We start from the raw sequence: 16,698 nt of genomic DNA, 5'->3' as shown, positions 1-16,698 counted from the left end.
GCTCTCATGAGCCACTTTGTAAGAAGAAGAGGCATTAAAGACTGAACAGGAATAAAGCTCTAGGAAAAATGGAGTTTACTTTTCACTTGCTTAGAGTGTGCACTGCAGCATATGGATAGAAATTATATCCTGTTTGGGTGATGTTTACTTTATTAGCAGTATTTGGTATCCAAAAGAGGTCTAACACTGATATGCCTTAATTAGTACTCAGTTAAGTTTCTGAGGGGGAAAAATCAACCCAGAAAAAAACAAAACAAGCTAAGGTACCTGGAAGACCTTTACAGATCTCTTGGCTAACACAGGATTTACACAGCAGCACCCACAGTGGTTTTTAGAACCCACCAGCATATATTGGTATATACAAACACAGGTGTTTTCAAATGTTTTGCTGTATTCATTCTGAGGTGTTACCAAATGGTGGATAATATTAATCTTTGTAATCAATAATTTTGAGTATTTATGCTTGTAATCATAACAGTGTGGGGGTTTATTTGCTGTCACAACATCAGCTAACTGTTGTTTGCATTCAGTTGTGTGGCAATAGGCTGTTGGAAATATGTCCACCATGCATATGTAAAAGTAAATATGGCTGGTGAAACTGTGTCTGTTTGTCCTCAGTACCCTGAGCCTCACCTCTCTCCTTCTTACAGTATCTTTTTAATCAGCTGACAACAGAGTTTGTGTCATAAAGCAATCAGTCTCAGAAATAGTTTTGGTCTTGTAGGAATCCTGACAAAAGTCTGTGATGTCCACACAGATGGTCTGGAAAACGAGTCACTTGCTAGTTCTCTGACTCACCCCCACAGATGAACAATTTTATAACTTTTAAATAATTGTTTGGGAATCATGTGGAGGGCTGTTAAGGAAGATGTATGGCACTCATTTTCATGCCAGTGCTTTCTTTTCCCTGACTCTAATAGGAATTTAGTGAATGGTAGTCAAAGGAGAAGAGCACTTTCATCAACATCTGCAGGAGCACTGGGATCTCACAGACAGCAGAAGTGGCACAAAACATGACATTTCTTTGCTCTCTTTTTTGTTGGATTTTTTTGGCTTTGTGTTCCCTTTTCATGCCATTGTTTCTTCCCTTAATTGCTGGACTGTTATTCACATCTTGATTATTACACTTTGTCCATGATTTTACCTTGTAAGGCTTGTACACTCTCTTATGTCTCAACAGCAGTCTCAGCACAACAGACTTGAGGTTGCACACCCAGGCTTTGGATCACAGCCTAAATTGCCATGCTGAGTCTTACAGAAAGCCCAGGTGGTGTCCCCACCATCCTTTTCATTTTAATGGGGTCTGCCCTGTGGCATGAACAGATCTCCATGCTCTACAGAGGTGAGGTTTCTTCAGGCTCTTTGCAAAATATATTTGACGTTTGTTCTGTGCAGCTGCTCCTCTATGCTCTCAAATTTCTCATCTGAGAAAGTTCAAAAGATGAGGAGCAGTGTCCCAAGAGAGCACAGCTCATTTCTGTCTCTGACGTTCTGCTTTGCCCACTTGTTTGCATGAGAGCCACTACCCTTTATTTGGTGTCATCAAACTGCAATGATTCAGCTCTGAAAAGCTGCATTTACAGTCAGCCAAATGAAACACACAAGTACATGTAAGTTTGCAAAGCAGAGGGCTTGTCCTTGTGGTTTTTAGAATAAAATATGCTGGTATGTTCTAAAAACCATTGTGGGTGTTCCTGTTTAAACTCTGTGTTAGCCAAGAGACTGAGATACATGGAATTCTTGAGTAATATGGCAAATACCCAATTTACAAGAAATCCCATTGACAAATTTTTTATTGTGTCATGGTCTTTTCTGAGAAATTGTGAAGAGAAATGAAATATCTTTTGCTTTGTACATGACCTAATGAGCAAAATTCTAATTCTGCTTGCATTATTTCTGTGACCTGAGGTCAGTACTTCTTTTGCATAACATGAATTTATGAGTGCAGTACTGTAATAGCCCTTTCACATCTCAGTTTCAAAATGTAACATGAAGTGATTTGGTGGAATTAGAATGGAGTAATCTTGCAGTAATATTGTTAAAGCACTCTGGATCATATTACCCATTTGCAAGTTTACAGTGGTAGTGTTTCATCCTCAAACATAGCTTAAAATGCTGTTTGACCAGGATAGTACATGGTATGAGACAGTTTGTATAGGAAACTTTCTTTGCTAAGGTAATAGTATTGACCTGGGAGAGAAAATTCTGCTTACTTGACAAAATATATCCATAGTCATACATGAACTTGAAGATTATTTGAAGACTTCTGACCACTTTGAAGTGAAGAGCCTGCTCTGGCTGATCTTTAAAAACCTGATCTTTGCCTCTCTCCTAGAGAAGTCAGGACTCTACAGGTATGGGTTTCTGGGAATGATAAAGTTCTTATCCAGCGGTGAGGACAGTACTTGCAGCCAGAATATCTGGCCCAGGAATGTTGCCATCACCTTTATGAGGAAGAGTTTTGAGTCATGTCCAGGGATTTTCTGTGCATCACTGACATATGTGGCTGACTGTTTATAGACTGACAATTTTAAAGAAATCTGTGCTTCTCCAGTCAGATCCTGCTGCCATCTTAGGTCAATGAGGGACATTTTAGCTTCTTTAATGAGTCTGGGAATCAGATACATGCTTGCCAACTCAGAAGGGGGCACAGTTTGAATGGGGCTCTCATGCTTTTAAACAGCTATGGAACAAGGACTGCTTAACTTGTGTAAGCAGCTCCAAAGCTGGAAGGTTTGGATAATTCACATCTGCTCAGTCAGCTGTGGTTGTGATTTTTGTTGTCCACTGTCATGTCCAAACCCCTCCCTGCACTCCCAGGTTGGGATTCCCCAGTGTATGCTGGAAATGGTATGAGATTGTGTCTGAGGTTATGGTCTTTGAGAAAGATGAAATCTCCCAGACTCTGCAGGCACAGCACTCTCTTCAGGTCCTGGGGTATTGTTTCATCTATGAACAGCATGTTTAGCTCAGGAAGAAACAAAGCAGGGAGGACTTGCCTGTTCAAATACAGCCCTTTGATTTGGAGCTGGTTATCTCGGTTTCCTTGGTAGCCAGTGGAAAGGAACAGGTGTTGCTGGGATGTGACTCATCCCATCCAAAGCAGTGTCCCAACAACCATCTGGCCACTCAGACCATCAAACAATGTAGTACAAGTTTCATCAGAGCAAAACTTATTCATGCCAGGAGTAAAGAATCCACATTTCCTTTACAGGCTCAGGGCATCTTTGCCATTAGTTGAGGATTACATTGTGCTTATTTGACCCATGCATATTTTGCTTCACAATAATAGTTTGATTGCTATTGTGATGGCTTTTCATTGTCTAATCTCTGTTTCTTATGTTAATTGAACACAGAAAGAAATATGCACAGGTTAAGGAAGATTTTGGCTATTTTTAATGGAATAGATGTCCAAGTGTCTGTCCATGTGCATTCATGCTTCATTAACTGAGTGTGAAACTTTAGGTTTTCCATTCATAGCAAGTCAAGAATAACAGTCTCATTCCTGTTAAACAGTTGTTCTTATTTTACAAAAGCAGCTTCTGGAAGACTGAATTTGAATAGGGTCTCACTACTCCAAGCAAGAGAAATTTTGTGTCACAGGAAACTGCACACTTATGGCTCTATCTCATTTTCAACTGTGCCAAAAAGGATGGTATTCATGGGTAGTCTCAGGAGATTAATCTTTCTCTGTCAGCCAGTATTGGTGAGCAAATCCTGGGAATATTCCTCTTTCAGGACCTTTACAGAATACTTTGACATCTAATGTTTCTTTTATAATATGAAACCAGACTGGTAGAATTGCTGGAGTGTTAATTTACTACATGGTGTCTGTCTCCTGGAGGAAGAGGGGAAAAACTGGAAAGCAGAAGTCTCCCACTGGAATCTTGGCTTGAGGTGAATAGATGAATGACAAAATCTTTGTTCTGCACTAGGGCCTGTCTGACCTTTCCTTTCCTGTTGAGTTGTGAAACAACAAAGTAAACATTTAACTGAATGTGGCAGCCTGAGACAATTGGCCCTATTGTAGAAGGAACTCCAGTCCCTTTACTCTGCATAAATTCTCTTTGCTGGCAATGCTAATAGAGCTGCAGTGGAAGAAAGCCAGGCCTTTCTTTGGGCAAGACCCAAGTTTAAGCAGAAATACAAGTAGTGTGTGGCTTGGTCCCTGAAAGTGTCCTGGATGCAGCAGGGCTGCTGGGGATCACCCATGGCCAGAGCACTTTGAAAAGTATTTTGTTTGTAGCATGGGAAATCAATTTGCAATACTGAAGTCTTCAAAGTCCTGCTATGAGGCTTGTTGGGACTGCTTGGACATGATTTCATTACAATGTAACAATGCCAGGATGGAATTGCTGAGATGTATTCCTTGCACAAAAAGGAATAATTTCCAAACTGCTTTCCTCAATTTCATGGCACTGTCATGATACTGCATTCCCAGCTGAGGATGAATAAACCCATGAGTTCTGAAATGCTATAAATGAACCTGAGCTTCATGTTCATCCAGCTCACATGTATGTGAATCTGTTCCCTTCTTCCAGGCTTAACAGTTCATACCAGCCTTCAACTGTGCCTTGGGATGATTTGTGCCAAGACTGGAGTCTGCCTTAGAGGCTATAATATAGAAGAGGAGTCATCTCACATGGAGATAGTGAAAAAATCTGATCCTTTTGTGTCCTTGGGGAAGGAGCTCTTTGCTGGTTTTGCCAGGGGTCACCTGAGTGCAGTGTGGCATTGTCTGTGTGTGACCTTCCTGTGTGCTCAGCACTGCAGCTCATGTTCAGTGGTTTTGCTCTTTCTCTGGTTCTTTCAGGGAGATAATCTCTCTGCTTTAGACTTTCATCCCCAAAAGATTATTTTGACTTCTCCAAATGTAACGGAAGACTGTGCAGATGGGAGGCTTAAAAGCTATTGTTCCTCTCCTTCCCTCGTGGGAAGGTTTCTTGGTGTCCTGCTGGCAAGCAAAACACGCTCTTCTTTTTTTATAGAAGCAAAATTTATGATTCTTCTGACCTGTTTAAATTCACTCAGTCTTTCTGGAGTTCATCCAACCTGAAGTTTTCAGACTTGAAACAAAACAGAGGCATTGGTTTGTTTAGTTCTATCTCAAGTATGGAAGTTTAAAGCTGTTTTTCGTTTGTTTGTTTTTAAATAACGTTTTGTTTCCCTAAATAAGGAGGTTTATAGCACTGACTCCAGGCACTTTTTAAAATATATATACACACCATAGCATTAAAAAACTACTTGTAAACTGTCAGCATCTAAGATAGAATATATATAAATATGAACAAAAAGTCTTTCCTTTAAGAAAAGTATTTAATTCACTATTTCTAAAGGCAAGGTATTGAAAAAATGAGGATGATTTGTCACTAGTGCTTCTTACTGTGAGGTAATTGTACAGTCATTTGAAATTTATCAATACTGTCTGGGTTTCTTCCTGAGGATTTTATCCAGATCACACTTGCTCTTTGCCTCCAGAAGTGACTGTGTAAAACTTTAGGTGTCTGTGGTGTCAGATCACAGCAGAGTATCCCATTAGTCTTCTCCAGATTGAAATTCTAATGATTTTCTTTTTCAAGACCCACCTGTCCAACAAGTTTTGTTACTTAAAAAAGTCAGCTCTGTAGAGGTTTGACGTGTGTGTAGCTTTTCAAAGAAAGCTTTTGGAATCCCAAAACACTGAGGCAGACAAGAGGCAGGTAAAGGTCTCACCTGCAGAGAACCTTGCAGAGTTCCTACAGAGAGGGGGATTTGGGTCCCAGAACTGTGTAGAGGTGGGAAGGAAATGGCAGCGAGCCTGTCCTCTCCTGCACTCCTTCTGGAGAGGACAGAAGGTATGTACAAACCCAGAAAATTCAGGTTAATGTTTTACTCCTGCCTTTTCCCAGTTTTCAGCAATTCAGCCATCTGTGTGTGTATATTCAGCCTCTCTGCACAAACAGCTGCTCTCTGCTGCCCTGAGGAGCTCTGCTCTGCTTTTTGTGGAACTCTGAACAAAGCCATTTCTTTGTTCTGTCTCCCACAGCTGTAAAGAAGAATAGTAATTTAAACACCCTACAAGAGGTTTATGCAAGCCTAAAAAATGCCTTATGGACAAGAGTATTGTGCTGTTGTTTCTTCAGTTGGCTTTTACTGTAATGAACTTTTCACAGCACCTGCAGTCAGTCACACAGGCTCAGGATGGACAGTATTTATCACACTGGATGTAATTAGACTCAAAACCAGATACAGACTCCAGGTCCACAACTGTTACTTTGAGGGAAACCCTGAGTTTTTGAGAGTGGGCTTTATACTCTTCCTTTTCTCTTCAAAGCTGTACATATGTATCAATGCTACCTGAATTTTCATGAAAGGAAATTATAGGATACCAAGGGAGAAAAGAAGGGAATGTTAGTTTCATTTTTCTCTTGTGAACTGAAGAAGATTTTTGCTAGAAATGAGAACTCAGGTTGTGTGGAGTGAATTCTTTTCCTCAGTGAATAGTATTCCTTTGAATAAAAATTCCTGTGTTATCAGACCACCTCTTTAACATCTCTGTATGTCCTAATATTTACCTAATATATAACCATTAAGATGTAATAGTTCCATTTAATTCCTGTGGTAAGAGCATTTCTTGGGAAAATAAGGTTAATGACAAAGTAAGATACTTGAGTGTCAGCATTTTGTGTTTCTTGTTTCTCAAAACTATCTTTTAGATGGGTGTTTGAGTATTTGGTGAGGGTGAGTACAATCTATGAAAAATTCTGGCAAATTAAGAAGAAATATAGTCTTAGATATTCTTATTTTCATATAGATTTTGGAAGACAGGGAGCTGTTGTGCAAGAATGCTCTGAATCAAACTTTGTCAGGTTTGTCTCTCCACACTTTTAGTCAGCTGGTTTGTGGGCAGGTGTGGTAGCTGGTGTGTAATTACACAGGAGTCTGCTGTGACAGGAAGTGGAGAAGAGTTTTATGGCCATGAGCTGAGGACAGCAGAGAGCTGTAAATCAGGCAGGAGCTGCAAAATCCATTTAAACTTGGGTTCCAATAATTCAGCTTCTCCCAGAGCTGCTTTCTCTGATGGATCAGCAAACTCTGTTTTCTGTGAAAATGGCAGCATAAAAGCTGCATGGTGTGTATTCAGCATTTCCTCCTGGGTCCAAAGAGCATCCTTTTTCTGCAAGGACAGACCAGGTAGAAGTCAGTTTAAAAAATTAAAATGACACAAATCTAGCATCAACAGGACAAAATTAGGTGGTCAGGAGAGATGCCCACTCTCAGTACATGCCTCTCTCTGTAGCAAAAAAAAGAAGATAAAATTAGAAATAACTTGTGGTTAATGTGCTTCATGAGTTCTGTTTGCAAACACACACACACAGAAGTAGCAAGAGTTTGTCTCAGGGTCACATCCAGTTGTGTCACTTTGAATGACATTCATTCACATTCATTTGGTTCAAATAATATCATTTGATTCATGTTCATCCCAAGTGCAAAATTTTGGGATATATAAAATACCTGTTTTATTTCCATATAAAATTGATGGCAACAAAGTGACACTGCAGTCAGCAGATCCCCTGTCATTATTGCCCCAGCATTCTTACTGAATATGCAGTGTGTGTTAATTAGCATTAGCTTTTTCAAATATATGTAAGAAATATTGTCTCCCAGACAGAAAAACAAAAATTGAAACCCAGTAATCAAATATTTTATTATTTTGGTGCAGGACAAGTAGTCTCTTATTAGGATTATATGCTCATACTTCATTGAAGGTGCAGATTCAATCTATTTTATGATTAAACCCACAAATCCCATTTAATAGTGGATCTCTAACAATAAGTAGCCATTTTATGGCTAATATCCAACATGAGAGTTAATAGCAAGGGCACACTTGTACCTGTTCCACAGTGAAGATGAACTTGAATATTGCCTGTAAGGCAGGAATCAATCACTCTGTGGGGAACATGGCTAAACATTCTTGGAATGGATAAGTTGTTTTCCAGTGATTTTGCTCATTATTGGTTAATTTATCTCCTTGCTTTTAGAATAGGTCTCTTCAGACTAAAATGTCCATGCAAAACATTTATTGCAAATTCCTGATGGTCAGTTCTGGTTCCTTTATGTTACAGTATTTCTTTGCTGCAAATAATATCTGCACTTGGTTTGAAATGACATTTCAGCAATACATTTATTTGTTGGTTCTTATTAAAATTATAACTCCACATTAGTATAGCTTTTGTGTTACACAATTTATTTGTATTTTTGGGAAATCTTGAGGGGCTTTTTTTTGTTGTTGTGCTGGTTGGTTTGATTGTGTCTTCTGTGGATCCTGTCCCCCTGAGTGTGCTGACACAGTTTCAGTAGTTCATCCATTGGGCATTGCAAATAGGGCAGAAGGTGAAGCACTGAGGTGTTCTGTAAACTCCGAGTGACATGGTGGAAATCAACGTGGCTGAGTACAAACCTGTTATCCAACTTGGGAAAGCATGAGTCAGATGGGACTTGAAGGAGGATTTGCTGCACTGGGATTATTTTCCAGTGAGTATTGCACATATTGTCCAGTTTGCAATGCTCAGGAGGCAGCAAGGGCAGAACCCAGAGGCTCTGTCAATTATCCAGGGAACTGAGGTGTTAGTTTAGTGGTACATATTATAATTATGTATAACATATTCTGCTCCCAACAGTGATTTGGAGCCATATTTGGTGGTCTAACTAATACTCCATAGTAGAAACACAATACAAGTTTTAGAGATTAATTCAACATACCCAAATCCCCAAAACCTTCTGCACAAAACCAGACAAAACAAGCACTTTAGTATGAAATATTAATGCTGTCACCTCAATATGAAAATACAGAAAAATAAACAGTTATCACATTTGCTGATATATAGCAGTAGCAATAGATGAGTAACTTGTTATGAGCAGTTCATTTTAATAAATTTATTGGTATGTTAGCCTTTTTGTTTTGGAGAGTGAAGGCTTTCCTCTTGGAGGAGGGAGGGCACAGGGCTATATATGTCTTATAAACATGTTCCTTTTATTCTTCAGGCAAATACAGTAATACCAACTCTGCTGAATGGTTTTAAATTGGCATAGGGTTTCCAGAGCAAGACAAAAATGTATGTGGTGTCTGGATTCAGTCCAAAGCATCTTTACTTCTGAACTGGCTTAGGCCAGAGAGACAGGATGTTCCACAGAGCAAAAACCATGTGATTAAAGAACATGAACAAACACAGAGTATATTATTAACAAAACACCAGACTGCATTTCATGTTGGGTTTTCTGGCTGGTGACCCATGGAGTTGACTCAAAAAGTTAACAGAGAGACAAAGGTCCAGTCTGTTCTAACATAACTAATAATCACAAAAGATTCTCTGAGGCCTTCTCTCCTGTCTTAAAGAGCTGTTCACACAGGTCCTGACAGGGGTATAAATACATCCCATATTAACTGAGACTCTGTGCTCAGGAATATGTCCTGAGAGAGTGTTACAGCATCTGCTGCAGAAGGGTTTTATCTTGATTCACCATTCTGTATGTGTCTAGAAATTAGGCTCCCTCTTGCCTCCAGGCTCATCATGCTGTCAACAGTATCTTCATTTCTCCCTTGTGTTCTGACTCACACGCCTGTCAGTGCCATCCTGTCTGTCCTACTTTGTGGCCTCTTCCATTTTCAGGATGTGGCTGAATCCTCCGCATCCTGATCAGCAGCTGTCTAGGCCACGATCTGTGTGGGCAGGCTTTGAGTCACTCTGTTTTGTGGTGAGGATGCATGTAATTGAGGCATGAGGTGAAGGGTGTATGGTGTTTGAAGGCTTGTGGCGCACTTGAATAGCAGCTGACAAAAAAATTTTGATCATAAGCAGGTAGATAAGATGGAGTAATCTTGGCTGGTCATGTCTGCCCTTACAGAAGATAATTGAAATAAAATTAATATTTTTTGCAGCTGCTGATAGAGTTGGAGGTTTTGCTCCTTAGCATTTGCATGCCTTTGGCTCCAGAACCTGGAGACATTCATGAATCTTCACAGTGTAAGTATTTCACTTGCTTTATTTATGAAGAATCAAAGAAATCTGCTCATATGAAGTAGAAACAGATAGCCCTGTGCCCCCTCTCCCCGAGAGGAAACCCTTCACTCTCCCAAAGTTTCTTCAGGAAATTCAATCAGTGTTGGAGTGGCTGTCTCCCATCCTGTCCATATTTGTGCCTTTTCCTGGGAGGCTGCACTTCTACAGGCTGAGGTGCCAGTGAGCCTGTGACCGTGTGTGAATCCTGGTGATGTTTTACCAGAACTGCATTCTGCTCTCTGTGTGTGGATCCTGGGAAAGGGCACATCAGGCCCATTTTCATTCACTTTTCACAGAAGGTGAATTTACTTTATTACAAATGGACTTATGTATTTGGGATCTTCCTTCTCAAGGTTACACACATACTATAATTTTTTCCATAGGTATTTAACACTTTTAACCAGATGAAGAGCTGTAGTTGCAGCTTAATTCCTCTTTAGTGTTCCAGGCACATTATATTAAACATGCATTTTAGCCAGGGGGGAAAGGAGCCGTGGAAGTGGTGGGTGTTAGAACCCTGAGAGGCAAGGCGCTGCTGCTGAAGATGACAGCTTTTCCTGCACTGCCCAGAGCATCACCGAGGAGCTCTCCTCCCTCGCAGAGAAGGCAGCTGCCTCCCCACCCCATCCCCGCTGTTAGTCAGCACATGCACTCCAATCCGCCGGATCCAGAGCAGAAGATATTGTTAGAAGATATTGTTAAAGCGCTTCCTCGCTCTGCTTTGTTAAGTAATTCTTGGTTGTTAATGCTGAAAGGGAGATTTTTCCCGGGGCGCTCAGGGCAGGAGATTGCTTTGAAAGCAAGGAGAGCTCTGTGGAGCAGCACGTCGCAGGCTTCCGGGGGTGGCCCGGGGTGCTCGCCCAGAGCGGGGGGTGCGAGCCTGACTCACAAAGCCGCAGAACCGGGAGGGCCGGGCCGGCAGCGCCGCCGCTGCCTGAGTCACCCCGGCCCGGCAGGGCAGCGGGGGCCGCTGCAGCCCGCAGGGAGCCCTCACAGGGACACGGCTCCCACAGCGGGGCCTGAGTGCAGGGAGCCCTCACAGGGACACAGCTCCCTCAGCGGGGCCTGAGTGCAGGGAGCCCTCACAGGGACACAGCTCCCATAGCGGGGCCTGACTGCAGGGAGCCCTCACAGGGACACAGCTCCCACAGCGGGGCCTGACTGCAGGGAGCCCTCACAGGGACACACGGCACCCACAGCGGGGCCTGACTGCAGGGAGCCCTCACAGGGACACAGCTCCGAAAGGGGGGTCTGACTGCAGGGAGCCCTCACAGGGACACGGCTCCCACAGCGGGGCCTGACTGCAGGGAACCCTCACAGGGACACAGCTCCCACAGCGGGGCCTGAGTGCAGGGAACCCTCAGAAGGGACACACAGCTCCCACAGCGGGGCCTGACTGCAGGGAACCCTCAGAAGGGACACACAGCTCCCACAGCGGGGCCTGACTGCAGGGAGCCCTCACAGAGACACACGGCACCCACAGCGGGGCCTGACTGCAGGGAACTCTCACAGGGACACAGCTCCCACAGCGGGGCCTGAGTGCAGGGAGCCCTCACAGGGACACAGCTCCCATAGCGGGGCCTGAGTGCAGGGAGCCCTCACAGAGACACAGCTCCCATAGCGGGGCCTGACTGCAGGGAACCCTCACAGGGACACAGCTCCGAAAGGGGGGCTTGCCTTCAGCAGGGAGCCCTCAGAAGGGACACGGCACCCACAGCGGGTCCTGACTGCAGGGAGCCCTCACAGGGACACACAGCACCCACAGCAGGGTCTGCCTTCAGCAGCCTTGGGGTCAGCAACGGGGGCATGTGTGAAAAACGCCAATCACTTGTTTGTTTTTAAATTTTTAAAAGTTTAATAGTAATAAAATGGTTATAAAAATAGAAGGAAAGAGGAAGAAGTTGACACTGACCAGACAGAATCCTTTGTTTGAATGGAATTTATGCATGATCTATGAGGTGTATGAATATGCAACAGGTTATCGTTTTTAAGGGTTAATCCTCTGTTAATGTGGCTCCTTTTTTGCCTTATTTTGCCCAGAAAGAGGTACCCAGACGTCCATAACTCTTTGTTTCTGTTGTTTCATATTGTCCTAATCCAAATAGCCCAAATTATTATTAATCTAATTATATTACTATTTTTATAACCATTTTATTACTATTAAACATTTAAAATTTTAAAAACAAGTGATTGGCATTTTTCACACCTGCACTGCTGAGGCCACACCTCCAGCGCTGTGTCTGGGGCTGGGCCCACAATCCAGGGCAGGTGTTGAGGGCTGGAGCGTGTCCAGAGCAGGGCAACAAGGCTGGTGAGGGGTCTGGACACAGGTCCTGTGAGGAGCAGCTGAGGGAGCTGGGGTTGTTGAGCCTGGAGAGGAGGAGGAGGAGGCTCAGGGCAGCCCTCATCACTCTGCACAGCTCCCTGCCAGGAGGGTGCAGCCAGGAGGGATCAGGAACAAGAGGACACAGCCTTAAGCTGCACCAGAGGAGGTTTAGGCTGGACATTAGGAAGAAGTTCTTCACAAAGGATGTTCCTTAATTTTCTATGTTTTTATAATTTTAAATGGACTGGCAGGCACGTCATTCTATCTGTGGATTACTTTTAATACCATGTACAGGTGGAGGAGTTCTCAATATACAGTGTTGGTCATCCAAGTTTTTCTCTTTTAGTGTAAAATCTGCAACACATTTGTGTTTACTGAACTTGTAGAAATAAAAACGTATGGAGCAGATGAACAACCTGAGTGAAAGGGGGTCAGGGGTTGGAATGAGCTGCCCAGGGAGGTGGTGGAGACACCATTCCTGGAGGTGTTTAGGAGAGACTGGATGTGGCACTCAGTGCCATGGCCTGGGTGCCAAGGTGGTGCTGGGTCATAGCTTGGACTTGATCTCAGAGGTCTTTTCCCATTGTTTCTGTGATTGTCTCTCTGAAAACTGTACTCAATTGCAGGTAATTGGTAGTGCTCTGCTTTCCTGTGGCTTTCTGCCTATTCATTTGTGTTGGGTCTGCACAACTGCCTTATAAAGGTGGAAATGTGCTTGAAAGATGATGAGCTTCCAATGCAAAATAAAACCTACAGTGCTTGTAGATCTCACACACTAGAACTGTGGGGCTTTCTGGTTCAGGTTTGCATGTAATAGTGAAATTAAAACTTGGCACTACTTTCAGGCTCATTTAGAGAAATTGTCCCTAGGTAATGTAACAATTAAAGGACCAAATTATCCTTCAGTGTTTGCATTCTTCAAAAAAAGGCAAATATTACAGAATCCTGTAGCAGTCAAGAGGTACCAGTGAAGTCAGCTGGCCTAGAAATTATTTCATGTGTCCTTGGTATGGAAATGCATTGAAGTTTCACAACAAAAAGGCAAACATAACTTACTGTGACCTGTTTTCTAGCCTTGGGACAAGATTAAATTTGAACTGGTGACAGGTATCAGAGTATTTGCTTAAGCAAACAGAGTAAAAGTTAAGTCTTTTGGAATGTTCAGTCACCCATTTCTGCATGATTTGCATGATAAAATCTCAAAGAATTGAATAGAAACACTTTTCATATGTAAAGTAACAATCATCAAGTTCTTCCAGAATGTTCTCTCTTCATACTGAAACGTTCTGCAGATTTTTCCGTAAGTTAGGTGGAGTAAAAAGGCAAATTTATCATCTTAAAGGCAATTTTCTGATGGTATCCCAAACAGATTAAGCTACAATTGCATTTCCTTAATCCAAACATTTTGAAAGTAAAATTGGTTTTACTTGAAGTTCTGTCACTACTGATGCCACAATATTTTGTTTACAGCAGAGCAGTTCTAGTCAGAGACCACAAGTAACATTTTTTTTTTTGGTCTTTCTGTCTCTCCTTGCAAATTCTCTCAATTTCTTAATGACACTTAAACTTATTCCTGTTTTTTAATAAATTTTTCATGGTGTAGACTTAGAGTTATTTTTAGCTATTTCTTGGCCATTGTCTCCAAATACTTAAAAGAGGTTTTAGTCCTGGATTGTCCTGCTTGTGCTTTTAAAGATTCGTTTTTCTCTTACACCTTTGAAGCTTCCTTATTTTTCAATTACTTGCAGATAATGAGCCTTGGCAATGAGATCTTCAGGTGTCTTGGAGGGCTCCAGGATGCTGATTCAATAATATCCCACTTTTAGTAGGACTTTCTAAATGCCACTCTTGAGTTTGTCTTAAGCTATGACATGATATGCATCACATCTTGCATTCCAAAAAAGAAATAACTCTGAGAAATACCTACCTTTTCTGTACTACTGTTGGGAGATTTTACCCTGTGAATGTCATCATGGACAATCTGATTATTACAGATGTTTTCATAGATGGATGCATTTATTTTTATACTAATGTACACTTCTGATTGTCTGCTGGAAAGCAGGGGGTTGTTTTGGTTTGGGTTTCTTTTCCAGTTCTTCACTTCCTCTTACTTCTGTTGCCTGTTTCCCAAGCTGGTTACATATAGTTGCTGCTATTTTTAGCTTCTTTCTGACTTTCATTAATCTTGAATTTCCAACATTGTCATTATGACATTTGGGATAAACGTTTTCTAATTAAATTCACCTCTTTTGAACTGCCCTGATTTAAAGGATCTGTCTAAGAAAAGACATATTTTAAATATAATGTCATTGCTAAAGATGCACCTTTTCCTGACACAGATATAGTCAGCAGCTCGAGGTTGGGCTACAAACCTACTTAGTTTCTTGTTTTTCAGGTCAAAGTAACATCCAGTCAGGCTTTGCATGGCATGAGGCAGAAACAGGATTTTCTAGCATGGTGAGTACTTGTAGAATCAACAGGCTGATGATTTCTAATGACCAAGAATTCAGGAGACACTGCATCCTAAATACCAGCAGAAGGGGGTCAGTAACCTGCCAAGTAAATTCTGTTTCACCCCTACATGTTTGAGAGGTGGCTTCAGGGAGGAATTTAGGAAAGGCTCGTTGTGGGATCACTTAATGTGAGCTCTCATGAGGATGGAAAGCAGCACTACCAGGGGGAAGTTCACAAATGGAGGTTGAAGGAGCTGTTTAAAATTATAATAGGGGTAGGGATTTAATGATGATGTTCATGAGAAGACCTTAAGGGATCATGTAGCAGAGGATGTTTTTCCCTTTAGTACTCACTGATTTCAATTGTAAGCTCTCTCTCTGTCATTACTTTGTTCAATGTATACTTTTCCAGCCTCTTTGCCTTTTTTTCCCTTCCAGAGAAGACAGCCCAGAAGTGTTTCTTTAACCAGGTTTCAGTTTGCTGCTTTTCCAGGCCAGTGTCATTCAATGGTTCCAGGCATAGCTAGGAAAGAGCTTGCAAGGTCACAGAGTTCCTCTGTGTTATCTCCTTGGCCCAAGGCAGGATCTAATAACATTAACATGCTCTCAAGCATCCTGGCAGACAATCTTAAAAATCTCCAGGACTACAGACTCTCCTATGTCCCTAAGCAATTTAAGATTATTTTTAATAGAAATTTTTTGCCTACTAACATATAAATGAGGAATAATATAAATAAATAATCTAACATGATTCCATAGATTGTACAGGGGCACTTGGGTTTTGACATGAACAGCAGAGACACAGGTTTATGAACTTGACTGCTGTATTTATGAAAGAAGGAATTATTAAATGATGTGTAGTTTGCTGCAATAATGGTCCCAGGCATGTTCCTTGGACCCAAAGCCCTCTGAGATGTGGTCAGCTGATGGACAAGAATTACATCCACAGTAATTGCATCCAATCAGTCCCACTCTGCCCCAGGATGGTCAAAAGTGCCACTTTAGTGGCATCCTTTCCACTGGCTTCCTGGGTAAAGAAAAACAAGAGTGTAATGTTCAGTGATGCAGCAGATGTTTTAAAGTCCTCCTCAAGGAGGAGATTCCCCTGCTACCTAAATTAGGCATATTATGGAGTTTCAGAAATGCAAAATGTCCAAGCTAGGTTTGAATTGGCTAAGAAAGTTCTGGATTTAAACCATGTTGGTGAGGCCTATGATACTGGCTTTACCAGAGTTCTATGGTCTTTTATTTGTCTGGTGCCTGTTCTATCCCTAAAACACGAAGAGGAAGGAGCAGAGCAGGAGAGAAAATACAATTGGATGATGTATTTGGTTTGCTTTAGAGGAATCATTTACCTTTGCATTGCTTACTTGCCTCCTGGCTGAGTTACCATGACCTGCAAGGGAACATTCCTCTTCCACAGCCAAGGCATTCAGGCAGAGTTAATTGAGCAATTAAATTATCAGGTGATGGAAATAAAAAATCTCATCCCCATAGAAGGGTTTAGCAATCTGGCTCCTTTCAGTTTCTGACTTACTGTTATGTAATGTGTGTGTTGCTACCCAGGTACACTCTGTGCAAAACAGAGAGGGAAGCAGCTGTTCTGACTTTAGCTTTTCAGGACATGACATCCATGACTTCTGTCCACCAACCACAGAAGAAGGTGACAGTTGGGGTTTTTGAGGAGACACTGTGATTGTGGACAGTCCATTTAATAGAACCTCCCTTCCCAAATTCTCCTTTCTGTGTAGTCTGCCATCAGGAGTTTGTAGCAGTGGCTGAGATAACAAATGCATAATAAACCCTTTCTTTCCAGCTGGGTCTGTTGCACCTGTAAGTATCCATGAAGGGGTGAGAAAAGTTAGGCAGTGCTAGTGGG

The 16,698-nt window shown here is 41.9% G+C and overlaps 1 protein-coding gene across 1 annotated transcript in view; it reads right to left on the bottom strand.

Moving 5' to 3' along the window:
- MRPS16 (mitochondrial ribosomal protein S16) overlaps positions 1-16,698 on the bottom strand; it is a 320,729-nt gene that overhangs the window by 276,238 nt on the left and 27,793 nt on the right. The gene's annotated exons all lie outside the window — the stretch shown is intronic.

The sequence above is a fragment of the Agelaius tricolor genome, unplaced genomic scaffold (assembly GCF_023055355.1).
Source record: "Agelaius tricolor isolate 1412-34295 unplaced genomic scaffold, bAgeTri1.0.p SCAF_28, whole genome shotgun sequence".
Lineage (NCBI taxonomy): Eukaryota > Metazoa > Chordata > Aves > Passeriformes > Icteridae > Agelaius > Agelaius tricolor.
The sequence above is the reverse complement of the archived record's forward strand: the minus strand, read 5'-3'. Positions and strand labels throughout refer to the sequence as shown.